The sequence below is a fragment of the Meles meles genome, chromosome 21 (genome assembly GCF_922984935.1).
Source record: "Meles meles chromosome 21, mMelMel3.1 paternal haplotype, whole genome shotgun sequence".
NCBI lineage: Eukaryota > Metazoa > Chordata > Mammalia > Carnivora > Mustelidae > Meles > Meles meles.
Window position 1 is genome coordinate 16,285,306 of NC_060086.1, and position 13,943 is coordinate 16,299,248.

Consider the following 13,943-nt stretch of genomic DNA (forward strand, 5'->3'; position numbering starts at 1 on the left):
TGCGTGTGTGGTTGAATAAATTCTCGTTGTGAGGTGTATCCCGTGGACTTTGAGGCAGGTGATGTGACAAATGGTTTCGGCAAGTGGGGGAGGAAGCGTAGGAGGAGAGGTCTGAAAGCAGCCCCAGATTTGCGGACAGCAGAGCTCTTTACAAAGGGGCAGTGGCTTGCCAGTGCGACCTTTGATTTTCCACATCTGAGTTGCCGGCCCCACGGCGCGTAGGGCGCAGACGTCCTTCCTGTCCACGTCGAAGCGCCTGCTCCTTCGGCCCTGCTCCTGTAAAGCACCCACACACTTGTCGCAGGAGGCCAATAGCGGTATTCAGCGGCCCAGAGACACCTTCCAGAACGCTTCCCAGGTGTTCTCACGCGGGAGATAGGCCAGGGAAGCTGGGCCCTCCTCAGAGGAGCCCCTTAGTCCGCCTCCCTCCAGCCCCTGGGTAGTGCTGTGTGCTCAGGGTGCAGCACCCGGATTCCCTCCGCCCAGCTATTCCACCATCAAGAGCAAGAAGGTCTCTTCTCCGTGAAGCGTCCTGTGCTCACTTAGGTCACCTCAGAGCCAGTGGCGTAAACAGTACAGATTTATGATCTTATGTCGTAAATAGGTCCACGAGGCTGCGTTTCTGCAGGGGCTCTGGCCGGAGTCGTCTTCCTTGTCTTTCCAACTTCTAGAGGCACTCCCCGTTCCTCGGCCCGGGGCCCATCCTCCAGGACAGTGAGTGTCCTCTCTGTCCTGACCTGTCCCTCCCATCTTGTCCCTGACTCTGATGCTCTGCCTCCTCACCAGAACGCTCCTGATGACACCGCCTACCCAGATAATCCGGGGTCACCTGCCAGCCCAACATCTTTATCCTGATCACCCCCTGGTAAGTCCGATTCACAGGGTCAGCCAGGGACACCGATGTGGACTCTGCCAACCACACTAGCCGTGGTGTGAGGGGGACACAGAAGCATCGGCCCTGGATGGGGCTCGGCTCTGAGCTCTGGACGGGGAGCAGCTCCTGCATGCCGGTGCCCAGAAGACGTGCTGTCACACGGCTATGGGGCTTTGCCTTGTGAACTGCAGCAACCCGCCACAGATAGAATTTTCTCAGGGCTGGGTTTAAAGGCCATCTTCTTCTGAAATCTTTGGCGGACGACGGAGAAAGGGTATGTGCTTGGTAAATAGCATTCGGTTGGAGCCAGCCACAGCAAGTAGGATGTGATCCCATTCCTGCCACATGTTCCTCTCTAGACAATTCCTGATGTTAAGGATATGAGAGCCATGTCTGGGATCCAGGGCAGTAAACGTTCACGATAGGCGTGGGGGTAACAGAGTCGTCTGTATCATTTTTATAGAAACAAATTGCTAGTTTAAGAACTCACTGTGTGTGGTTATTTTGTATCACCTGTAAGTCACTGTGACTGTGATTTTACATTGTCCATAAGTAGCTTGGTTGGTTTTTCCTGGTGGAACCTCACCGGTTTTGTGGCTGCATGTAGTTCTGCAAAGCACTGAGGGCAGCTGGGGGCGGGGGCTGGGAGCTGCTCACTGTGGCTTTGCGAGCTCTTTGAGGGACGGGAGTGGCAGTCCGCTCAGGTCTCCCCTTTGGAGGCCGGGACCCTCAAGCCTCTCCGAATGAGGGCTGCTCTCTGCTGCTCGCTTCATGTGGTCTTACTGAGAAAGAATGAGCTGTCTGTGCCTGTCATTCCAGCCACCGGCCGTTTGGATTCAGTCTTTCAGCGACATTATTTATAGGCGAGAAAGCGAGATTTTATTATTGCAGGAGACATCAAAGAACTTTCTATCAGACCGCAGAAATGACTGTGTGGACGTGAGTAAAATTACCAGCCTCCAGTCTGCAGGAATGGAATCAGATTCACAGCGGCCTGTGCGCAGAGGCTGAGCAGGTCATGGTTGGTGCCTGGCTGGCCATTAGGCCTGGCCTAGAACCCAGCAGCAGCTCTGTCTGCAGAGAGGCCATCCAGAGACTGATGTGGCCCAGGCCGGAGACAGACTGGAGGGATAGGATCACAGCCTGGCCTCCGGCCTCCTGGCTTTGACTACTCGTCACCAGGGGCATCCAGTCCCGAGGTGGGCTGGGGGCCGGGGAGCCGTGCCCAGCCACTTCTCGGGAGCCCCACTGGAATGGCTCAGGCCCTTACACACTCACTTCGTGTGGACCCTTCCCTCCTCCTCCTGGTGGACCCCCCTGATTCTTCCAGGCCAGGCCTGTGTTCCCTCTGAGAGCAGTCCACAGGGAGGGGGTGGGAGGTGCCTGTCTACGTGGGAGCAGTTGGGTGTGTGGACACAGCCCAAGGCCACACCAGCAGGTCTGAGGGTGTCTGCGATACCAGAAGAAACCGGGAGAATGACATATCTCTGAAATAGTGCTCGTGCGTGCTTGTTATCTCTTTTTATAAAGATACTATTTATTTGAGAAAAGAGGGAGCATGAGCTGGGGGGAGGGGCACACGGAGAAGCAGGCTCCCCGCTGAGCAGGGAGCCTCATGTGGGGCTGGATCCCAGGACCCCGGGATCGTGACCTGAGCCAAAGGCAGACGCTTAACAACGGAGCCACCCAGGCACCCAGTTTTTTTTTTAGACTTTATTGGGATATAATTCACATGCCATAAATTCACTTTTGAAACAGTAAAGTTCACGGAGTTGTGCAAACATCTCTAGAATTTTAAGTAAACTCCACCCCCAGCGTGGGGCTTGAACTCACGACCCTGAGATCAAGAGTTGCACGCTCCACTGACTGAGCTGGGCAGGCGCCCCATTGTCTGCTCCGTTTCTAATCATTTTCCCTTTTTCTTCTTCAACTTAGAAGGTAGCCAACGGAATCTCCAGAAAGCTGTGGATTTACCGCTGAGTCCTGGACGGGAGGGGGAGCAGGGGTGAGAGCGGGAGAGCGCCTTGTTTGCGAGGCTGCCCTCCAGTTCTGGGCTGTCTCGGGGTTTGGACCGGCCTCTTCCCCACATTCCAGTGAAATCCCAGAGTCGTTTGACCGTTTCAAAGCCTTTGCACACATTCTGCACCGTCTTCACTTGGGGGTGGGGTGGGCCTCTGTCCCCTCCCCTGAGTTTGGTGTTAGAGGCCACTGAGCTCTGAGAAACCGACCCCAGATTGAGAGGATGGGGGGCAGGAGGAGGGACGCATGCCTGCAGCCCCCCCCTCCCCATAGCTGCACCTGGAGTCCTGGGCGGACAGAGGGTGGCTCGACCGTAGCGCCCGCAGAGTGTGCTGGACAGCGAGCGAGAGCCGGCCCGGGTCACTGGAGGGGAAGGAGGTGGGAGAGGAAGTTACCTGGGTGCCCAGGGAGTGCGAGGCAGGGGATGTGCCTGCAGAGCTGATCCCGGCACCCTAGCCACTGTGTTCCAGCAGGGTGGGCTTCCCTGGCCAGAACATGGGGGGGCAGGAGCTCCCAGACCCAGACTCTGCTGCATTAGTGGAGTAGGTTTTAGCAGCTGCTCTGCTGAACAGTAGAGGAGAGCCCTGCCTGGGGGATACCCAGCTTCTCTGCACCCCAAGGTGCAAGAGGAAACGGTTCTCTTGGGCCCTGGGGGTGGAGCAAGACTCATGGATGGAAGTGGGGGCTGTAGGTGTGGGATCCAGGAGGTTCATGGTGGGCAGGTAGTGTTGGAAGGACAATGGGTCCTGGACAGGTGTGGGGGCTGGGCTGGGGGACACCCCCAAGGGAGCATCTTTCCTCCAGGCATGTCCTGGAGCTGAAGGACGGACTTTTCTGAAGGTGCTATCCTGGTTACCACTTCGGGGCTTTTAGGACTGGTCTGTAGGGTCCAGTGGCTATGCCCCCCATTATTACAAAATCCCAGTAATTTGGGGCAGCGGGAGGGCCAACCACTCTGAGGAAGCCAACTCTCCCCATTGACTTGCAGGGTCAGTGGCGCCTCCAGGACTGAATGTGGTGGCTTGGCGGCCCCTGCTGGACAGGGCTGGCACTGCAGTGCTTGAGGAGGGTCCCCTAGAGCGGTCTCTGCCGGGTTCCCCAGGAACTGCAGATAGGACCAGGGCTGGTGGACCTAACCTGGTGGCCGGGCTGGGGGCTTGGGGTCTTAGAAATAAGGGGGGCTTCAGCTGCCGCCACCACCTCTGTGCCAACTTCCCCGTTCATGTCAGGGCAGCACAGAGCTGGTGCGCACTGTGGGCCTGGCACCACAGGGAGTCAGTGATGGGTGGCAAGGCGTTCACTGCCTGCACCCACAAACTGTGCCTAAGGGTAGAGGCTACAAGGGGTAGAAATGGTATCTGGGGGCGGCAGGAGCCACCCCCCCCAAGAGAAGATGCCACTGGAGACAAGAGGGTCATTGTGAATAAGGGGCCTCCCAGCCCTTGGGACCGAGTGCTTAGATGTGGGTGTCTGCCCAGGGCTGTGGGGTGCCAAAGTACTCAACCTTGTGGCCCCTGCTTTTCCAGGCTCCTCTCTCTCTCTCCCACCACTGTGCCAGTTAGCCTTTTCTGGGCTGCAGGCCACCTCAAACTTAGCTTCAAACTGCAGCATTATATGGGACTGGTTGCCCCATCTGAGGGTACTCACTTGCATGGGCGTGGCTGGGACTTGAGCTGTGAGGCCTCAGCTCGGGACATGAGGGAGGTCATCAGGGATGGGCAGGAGCATCACCGTCTCTCTGAGCTCTCTCCACATAGTCTCTGCAGTGGGGTGGCTGGGGCCAGGCTTCATACCTGGCAGCTCAGGCTCCCAAGGAGAGACAGAGGGATTGGGGTAGAAAGAGAGAGCGACACAAAGTGTGCAGCAAGTGGAAGTCTTATGATCCAGCCTAAGAAGTCTGCAGCCGTCCTTCACTGGTTGGAGCAATCACAACCCCCACTGAGATTTGTTAAAAGATTTTGTTCATTGGGGTGCCTGGGTGACTCAGTGGTTTAAGCCTCTGCCTTCAGCTCAGGTCATGATCCCAGCGTCCTGGGATCGAGCCCCACATAGGGCTCTCTGCTCAGCGGGGAGCCTGCTTCCCCCTCTCTTTCTGCCTGCCTCTCCGCCTACTTATGATCTGTCAAATAAATAAATAAAATCTTTAAAAAATGTTTTATTTATTTGGGGGGGGGGAGAGAGTGTGAGCACCTGAGGGAGGAGCAGAGGGGGAAGGAGGGGGAAAGAATCTCAAGCAGACTCCATGCTGAGCATGCAGCCTGGCATAGGGGTCCATCTTACAGCCCTGGGGTTATGACCTGAGCCCAGACAAAGAGTTGGAAGCTCACCTGACTGAGCCACCCAGGTGCCTCAACCCCCACTGAGATTTAAGGTGAGAATATAGATCCTACATCTCAGTGGAAAGTGGGAGCAATGTCAGTCACATTATAGATGATCCTGTAGGAGGGGAGACATGGATGGATGACAGAAGGATGGATAGATGTTGGATGAATGGATAGATGCATGGATGAATGGATAGGCAGATAGATGATAAATGATGGATGGATAGGTGGATGGGTAGATGTTGGATGGGTGGATGGATAGAGGATAGATGGATGGACAAAAGATGATGGGTGGATAGATGATAGGTAGATGATGGGTAGATGATGGATAGATACAGATGCATGAGTGGATAGATAGATGATGAATGGATAGACGATGGATGGATGGGTAGATTTGAAGGAGTGGGTGGGTAGATGAAGGACAGATGATGACTGGATAGATGGATAGATGGGTAAATGATAGGAGTTAGAAGGGTGGGTGGATGGATGGATAGATGAATGGATGGGGAGAGGATAGATGGATGGATAAACAGATGATGGATGGGCAGATGATTGATTATGGGTAGATAGGTAATGGATGGATAAGTAGATGATGGATAGGCAGGTGGATGGATAGATGATAGATTGATGATGGGTGGGTGGAAGATGGACGGATGGGTGATTGGATGGGTGGATTGATGATGTATAGGTGGGTGGATGAATGGATAGAGGGCAGGTGGATAGAAGGTAGATGGATGAATAAATGATGGATGGATAAATAATGGATAGGTGGGTGGATGGGTGGGTAGATAACTAGATAATGGATAGACAATGGAAAGATGGATGATAGGTGATGAATGGATAATGTATGGATAGGTGGATGGATGGATAGATGGATAGATGAGTAGATGGATGGGTGGATGGATGGATAGTATATAGATGATGGATGGATAGATAATGGGGGGTCGGTGAATGGATGGCTAGATAGTTGGGTAGATGAATAGGTGAGTGGATGGGCAGATAGATAATGGATGGGTAGGTGGATGGATAGGTGGATGATAGACTGAAGATAGATGATGGATGGATGATAGGTAATGGTTGGATAGGTGGGTGGATGGGTAAATAGATGATAGAGACAGATGATAGATACAGTGTACAGATGGGTGGATGGGTAGATGGAAGAATGGATGGATGGATGGATGGATGGGGGATAGGCGAGGGACCTCCTTTGAGAAATGCAAGTCCTGTCTCAAATGCCTGGTCCCTTTGCACTTGTCTGAGGCCTGTCATGATGTATTGGTTCATAGATTGTGTTCATGGCAGATGGGCTCAGTGTGTGGCACTGATAAGCTGTGACATACTTTCACACCTTCCTTCCGGTGCTTTGTGAGGCTGCAAGGCTTCTTGACCACCTTGTCTGGGGTGTGTGGGGGTCCTTGTGCTTGACCCTGTCCTTAGGCCTGTAATCTGGTCCTGGAGAGAAGCCTGTAAGGTGCGTGACCCCCTGCCTCCCACCTCAGTCTCCCCATCCTTTAGGGGGTGTGGTGTTAGCCTTGTGTGGGGCTGCCGAGGGGTGGGAGGCAGGACCCCTTCATTCAGCCCACTCAGCGCAGGGGCCATGATGTCGGACACAAGAAACATGGAGAGCCGTTCTGTTCTCACTGGAACACAAGGGAAAACCCGTTCATGTCTGAGAGCTATAGATAGGTGTCACGTAAGTAGAATCATACATGTATCCTTTGTGACCGGTTTATTTCACTATTGAGTGTTTTTTTTAAGCATCTATTTATTTATTTAGAGAGGGTGCACGAGCCAGGAGAAGGGCAGAGGGAAAGGGAGAGAGACCACAATATCAAGGAGACCCTATGCTCAGCGTGGAGCCTGAAGTGGGGCCCGATCCCACAACCCCGAGGTCATAACCTGAGCTGAAACCAGGTGTCAGACGCTCAACTGACCGAGCCTCCCAGGCGCCCTGAGGATCACCTTTCAGGGCTCACCAGGCTGTGGTGTGTGTTGGTGCCTCGCTTCTCTGTGGCTCAGGGCTGCTCTGCCGTGTGGGCGGACCACAGCGTGTTTCCCGCTGCTCGTGTGAGCAACACTGGGGCTGCATCCACCTTTGGCTGCTGTGAACAACGTGAACATCCACGTACAAGTTACTGTGTCAGTGTGTTTGCATTTCGCTGGGGTCTGTACCTCATGGGGCACTTTCCAGGTCACTTGGGAACACTGTTGAGCTGCCAGAGGACCCAGCGGAATGTTCACACAGCGGCTGTGCATTTTCCATCCCCCGTCCCCAGAGGATGAGGGTTCAAGGCCCCACACCCCCGCCGCTCTTTTTCCTGGTACCGAGCTGCAGCCATCCTCGCGCGTACGTGTGCGCATGTGCATGCATGCGTGTGAAATGTGTGCATGTGCGTGTACGTGTGTGCATGTGTGTTTCAGGGGGAGTCGGATGGTAGCGGTTCGATTTGCAGCTCTCAACGCTGGCAGTACCGACCGTCTCCCGTGCACCCTGGCCCTTGTAGTCTTCCTTTGAGAAATGTCTGCTCAGATCCCTTTCTTCTGAATTCGCTGGGTCACTTGCCTGTTTTATTATTGACTTATAAGCGTTCTCTCTAAGTGGATTTGTGGAGTTGTTTTGCATCACTTTGCATAGGAACTTAAGATGCACTGCTGAGTGTTGTTCTGGAGGGGGACAGCGTCCCAAGGTGAGCAAGCCCCGTGGCCTCTAGTGGGTCTCACCCTTCTCCCCACACTGCGTGCCGGAATGGCTGCATGCGTCCACCAGCCCCAGAGGACTTGCACAATGGGCCTGCCCTGGCCCTATGGGGGTGGCTGCCAGAGAGGCCTTGGGCGCAGCATGGGGCCCACACCTTCGCCAGCCCTCGCCTGGCCGGAGAGCCTCCCACCCCCCCTTCCCCTTCCTTGTGCCGTTGCTCTTTGGAAGACCAAGCAAAACATGTGTTCAGGTGCCCCAACACTGGCGAAGCAAACCACAGTTCCCACCCCCACATCATCTGGGGGGCTCCCCTGGGGACCCCCAGCTTCCAGGGGGGTTTCTGGGCCAGTGCCACTCCCGACAGGGACGTGGAGAGCATCAGTGGCCGGGACCTGCTCCCCTAGCCTTGCAGGGCTGTGACCACCATGCCTCTGCTGTAGGGCAACAGGGCACCCTGCATCTCAGCCCTTCTCCTGCGAGGAAGTTCCAAGCCGCTCAGGTCATCTTTCTTCTGGTTTTTCTGTGTTTCTCTGGGTAAGGAAACCAATGAGCCTTTCTCCTGAGGGTCAGGCTGCAGGAGTTGCTTGGGGGCAAGGCTGGCTTCAGAACGCGAACTGTCCCCAGCCACACCAAGAAGCTGTTCCTCGTGGTCAGGCATGTGGCTGTGTACATTCAGTGGTCTGCTTGCAGCCTCTGCCCTCGGGGGCTGGCTCACTGGGCATTGTGCATAAGTCCCTGGGCCCCCCATCCTGTCCTACTGGGGGCTTTCCCCACAGCTGACCCTCGGGCCCACCACCAAAGCAGGGGGCCCCAGGGGGTCTGGCATGGAGCAGGCCCACGGAGGACGGAGGGCAAAGACACTGGGATGTGGCCACCATGCCTGGCGAGGGCCAGAGGAGGGTGTGAGGCCCCGGGAGGGTTCCTGGCCCGGTCCTGGTTCCTGCTCTGCTCACAGCTCGCCCAGTGCCAGTCTGGGAGCTGCTGGCTGCCCAGCCTCTGAGCTCCGAGCTCCGAGGTGCTGTGTCTGCAGGGGGGCAGAGGCTGGGGTCTTCCCCCCCCATCATGCAAGGGTGAGGGCTAAGAGGGCCTATACCTGCAGGGCCTGTACCATGTGTGCCAGCTGAGTGCTGGCACGGAGTGGACATGTCTGTGCTGGCAGCTGGAGGTCCCTGTCTCCTCCCCTGCTGGCTGGCTGGCCTCTCCAAACCGCTGAGGGCTGTGCATGGAGCAGGTGCTCGGTGAATAGCTCTGAAGGGCTGAGGCTGCCACCTGGTCCTGGAGAAGGAAGGGCCCAGGTGCCCAGAAAGACAGTGTCATGTCAACCAAAGACCACATGCACTTGCCCAGCTCCTCCTGTGTGCCTGGGGCCAGGTGGGGCCAGGGATGGCCGGGATTGGCCTTCACGCCGGCCACCCCCTCAGCCTGGGTGTGTCCCCTCCCCTGTCCTGGGCAGGAGTGCCAACCCCACCTGCTTTACAGAATTTCCTCCAGAATCCGGAGACAGCAGGTGTCTGGGCAGAAGAAGAGTTAGCAGACACAGGCGGCTGGTGGCCAGCACCCCTCGGGGTTTCTGGTGTCCAAGGAAAGGGGCCACTTCTTTGCAGACAGCAGACACTGGAAGCATCCAGGCCTCTTGCTGCTTCCTTGTCTGAGCTTGTCCTCTCCACCTGCTGTCTGCTCCGCAGCTTCCCCACTGTCCTGCCTCACTCACCCCTTTCCTGAGAGCTCCCCCCTGCCTTATGCATGGCCCTCCCTGTGCCCGGGTCACCTTTCCCCTTCCCCAGCTCAGCCCCTCCAGGGGGCCTGCCAGCTGCAGCCTCCCCACACTCCGGGGGCCCCAGTCCCTGTCTCCAGCCCTCTGCTTCTGTGCCCATGATCCCCCAAGTGGACCCCTCCCTGATGGTCCGTGGGCTTTGGTGGTGCCACCATCCCCAGGGTCTCCCGTGGGCTGCAGAGTCCTGAGTCCACCTTTCCCCATGTGCATATCCTCCACACCCAGATGAGCACAGCTGTCTCCCTGGGTTCGTCGGCCTCAGGCCTGCCTTTCCCAGACACCTTCCCATGGACCTCCAAGGGCAGACATATAGTCGCTCTCCTTACTCCCCACACCCTCGGGATGGGGTCAGCCCCCCCCAAACTGTGTCAGGACCCTTGGGTCTTGCCTTGAGACCCTCCAGCACTTCCCCTAAAGCCCCAGGCCTGGTGCTTGTTGGCCTGAAATGCCTTCCTGTAGCTAGCTCAGACTCACCCGGGGAAGCCCTGCCGACCCCATCCCCCAATACTGGCTGACATTCCCTGCCCCCTCCAGCTAACACAGGTGATGGCCGATCTCTTTCTCCTCTTTGGAGGCAGGGCCTGCCCTATGGGGGCCCCTAGCCAGGCTGGAGCACACAGACTGCTGCTGTCCCTGGCCCTTCTCAAGGCCTACCCTTCCCCATCGGCCTCTGGAGGGAGGACAAAGAGGTGGGACCAAGAAGGGAGTCCCACAGGAAGGCACAACCCCAGGATGGGCTGCAGGCCAGTGTTGTAGGTGGGAAGCTGGGGGCCCCAAGGAGGCTGTGTGGAGGGAGCATCCTGGATTTCTTTTGGCTTCAAGGGGAAGAAAATGTGCCCAGACTGGGCCTGGGGTCTCTAAAGCTATTGGACCCCCAGTCCCTTTGTTCTTATCTCACCCCAAGTTAGATTGGTCCAGACAGCCTGGACCCTCCCCACTGTTGGCAGGAGGCAGAGGGAGGGAAGAGAGGCCAGGAGTCTCCAAGCAGTGGGCAGCCGTGGGAGCCCAGGTACCCACCAGCCACCTGTCAGTTTCCTGACTCTGTTGTACAAAAGCAGCTGAGAAAACCGATGTCAAACTGTGTTCCTTTGCTTGTGAGGCTTTGAACTGCAGACCTTTGTTCCCCCCAGTCCCGGGTCCATTGCAGGTGCCTCCTGGAGGCGCTGAGGGCGGGGCTGGTCCAGGCCCGAGCCCCCCCCCCCCGCCCCCGAGCCCCCTGTGGTTCCTTGGCTACAGACACATCTCTCCCCACCCCTTCCTCCGTCACATGGCGATCTCCCCGCATGTTTGTCTGTGTCCAAATACCCCTTTTGGTGCTCTGGTTTCTCTTCAGATCGAATAAATCTTTCGCCTTTTACAAATACCCCTTTTGTAAGGACACAGTCATGGAGCAGGGCCCACCCCATGACCTTGACTTGACTTGCTCATTTGCAAAGACCTGGTCCCCAGAGAAGGCCACATTCACCCTCCCAGGGATAGGGGTTCGGAGGCAATTCAACCCCAGCATAAGCCAGCAAACACACTAGTGCACCGTGGAGACACTTCTGGCCCTGGGTGGGGAGCACTGCCCTCCAGGACCCTTCATTTCAGGGTCACTACCCCTGGGCCCGACCACCTCGGGGGCCCTCCTGGCCTCTCTGACCTCTGCACCCAGCCCACCCTTTTGCCCCAGAGCAAACCTCACTGGCTGCCTGGAGGTGCCTCGGCCAGATGCCCTGCTCCCAAAGCATTCCTGTGTCCCCTTCACCTCTGGGAGCCCTTGGTTCTCTGTCCTGTCTCCCTGGCTGGGGCACAGGGTCTCTGTCCAGTGCCCACTGACAAGGCCAGCTCTCCAGTGCGGGTCTCAATCACAAGGCCTGAGTTGGGAGCCCAGAGCATCCCGGCAGCTTCCCAGCCCGCCTCACTCCTCTGAGCTGCAAGCCAGCAAGGACCAGGCTCCCTCTGCTTCCAGCCACCTCAGCGGCATCCTTTCTGGGACTGAAAACATGGGAGATGCTGGACAGAGACCAGGTGCCATTCTGCTGCTGTGAAGCCAGTCGCATCCAGAGGGCTTGCTGGGAGATCCCCGGTGTTCATACCGGTGCCTGCTTTAGAGATCTTAGAAATCAGTTGGTAGAGAGAAAACACCTAGTTTATAGAAAGAAATTGGTTGAGAGGTGGTTTTCTTTTGTATTCTTGTCAAGGGGGTGTTAGAACATGACATGCTCTGGGCCTGATCATCTCAAAATGCTGGGCTGGGAGCTCTGGGTTCCATGGACAAAGTCCTGACACTGGTTTGGGGTCTCTTTCCTCGTCTGGGGCTTTCTGCCTGGATGGCTGGGAGGGCTTCAAGGAGCATGTGGCAACAACCCGTGTGTATCAGCGGGGAAGGGAGCCTGGCAGTGCCCCGTCATCGACCTTTGGAAAATGGCTTCTCTGTCAGGTTGAGGGCAGGGTTCATCCCCTCCAAGAGGCCCAGGGCGGGCTGGCCTTGATTCCCGGAAGCCTCTGTTCACTCCACTCCTTCCCTGGGAGAGCCGGCCCCTGCTAGTGCTGAGGCGCTGCCTTGCTGGCTCGGGGCCAGGGGGCTGGTCTCACCTTGCCGGCCGACTAGCTGTGCTGTGGGCACGGGAGCAGGCAGACCCTGCCCCCCAGGAGCTCAGCGTCTGCTTTGTGTGGCTCAGTGCTCCTGGGCAGGCGGGCACCAGGTCTCGCTGGGCACCCCCTCCTAGGCCCAGAAGATGATTGAGTAACTGGGATTCAGCGGCCTTTTCCTCAGCCTTGCAAGACCAGGGACTTCTGGCAGAGGAAGCAGGGGTTGTGGGCAGGTGGGCAGGGGCAGGCAGGGCGCCCATGCCGGTCCCGTGTCTCCTAACGCCGGCCCCAGTCCGGTTCTGGCCCAGCCCAGGCTGTGTTGTCACCATCTGGATCCTGTGGGTGCCACCCCGTTGCCGGGAAGCCCAGGACAGGGGCTGTAGCTCCGGCTCTCGCCTCCTTTGGGGACTCTGGTTTCACATCCTGACTTCTCTTTCCTCACCCTCTGCCCCGCCCCCCCGCCCCCTCCCCCCGCCGGGGATGTCATCACCTCCTCAGTCAGAAGGGAAGACAGAGATGGCAGAGGACCCACCCTGGGCAGGCTGTGGCCGTCTGCTCACGTGGTTCCCTCCTGCAGGAAGCCTGGTCCACACCTGCTCTTCCCCGAGGCCTTTCTGCGGCCCCTCTGCGGGTCCATGCTCCTCTCTGCCCTCTCTGGGCAGCCTTCCTAGTGTGCGTCTCTTTTTCTGGTCCCGCGTTTACCCCAGTCTTGACATGTGGAACCCATGTGTGGCCTTGGGCCACTGATTGGATTGCTCTGTACCTCAGTTTCCCCATAAAATGAGAGTTAAATGAGAAAGTCCATTGAAGGGTTTAACCTGATGCCTAGTTAACTAGTTAGTAGCTGTAACTTGTCATTAACATCTTTGTTAAGCAACGTTCTCCTCACATATGCTGGGTGGCAGGCTCCGAGCCTGGCACAGGGGCCCAGAGGAGAAAACGCCGTCTGTCTTCGCTCAGGAGGCTCCAGTCTCCGGAGAGAGACGTGTGGCCAGCTGAGCACAGCGCACCACAGCCCCGCTGACTTAGCAGGGCGGAGCAGCGTGCTGCATTCTGCCGGCCAGATGGACGAGGCCCGGCAGCTCTGGGTCCCCCGAGGTGACCGCGGCCCAGGGAGCAGGCACCTGGCCGGACAAGGCTGGTGCGGCCCCACCGCGGGCAACTGGCCGGGTCTGCTACCAATGGCAGCGCCTTTCCCTGTGTCCCGGAGGGGCTCCTTCGTGATGGGAATCCACTCCAACACTCATGGAGATACTGGCGGTGGGCGAGGGGGGGTCGTGTGGCTGTGACCCTGACCGACTGAAAACACCCTAAATGCTCCTCTGGCCACGGCCGGGTGCACACGTCACAGGTCAGCTGAGTAGAAAACGCAGTCACTGAAAGAGAGGGAGATCTGTATGTATGGACTTGGAAGATACGTAAGGTCTTATTAAGTGAAAATCAACAAAAAAAAAAACAAAACAAAAACCATCCAAAAACCCCGTGGCAGGTCAGAAGGCTGAGGACCATTCTGGAAGGAGGCAGAGGGATGGTTCACAGAGCTTGGCTTGGAATTGCCTGGGATGGGGATAGAGAGAAGCTGTAATCCTTTAGTGGGATGCTTATTTCAATCGTGTGGATCATGGGATCCATAATTTAAGAAGACAGGAAGAATTCGGGAAAGTCCGGAGGCAGGCAGAGGAA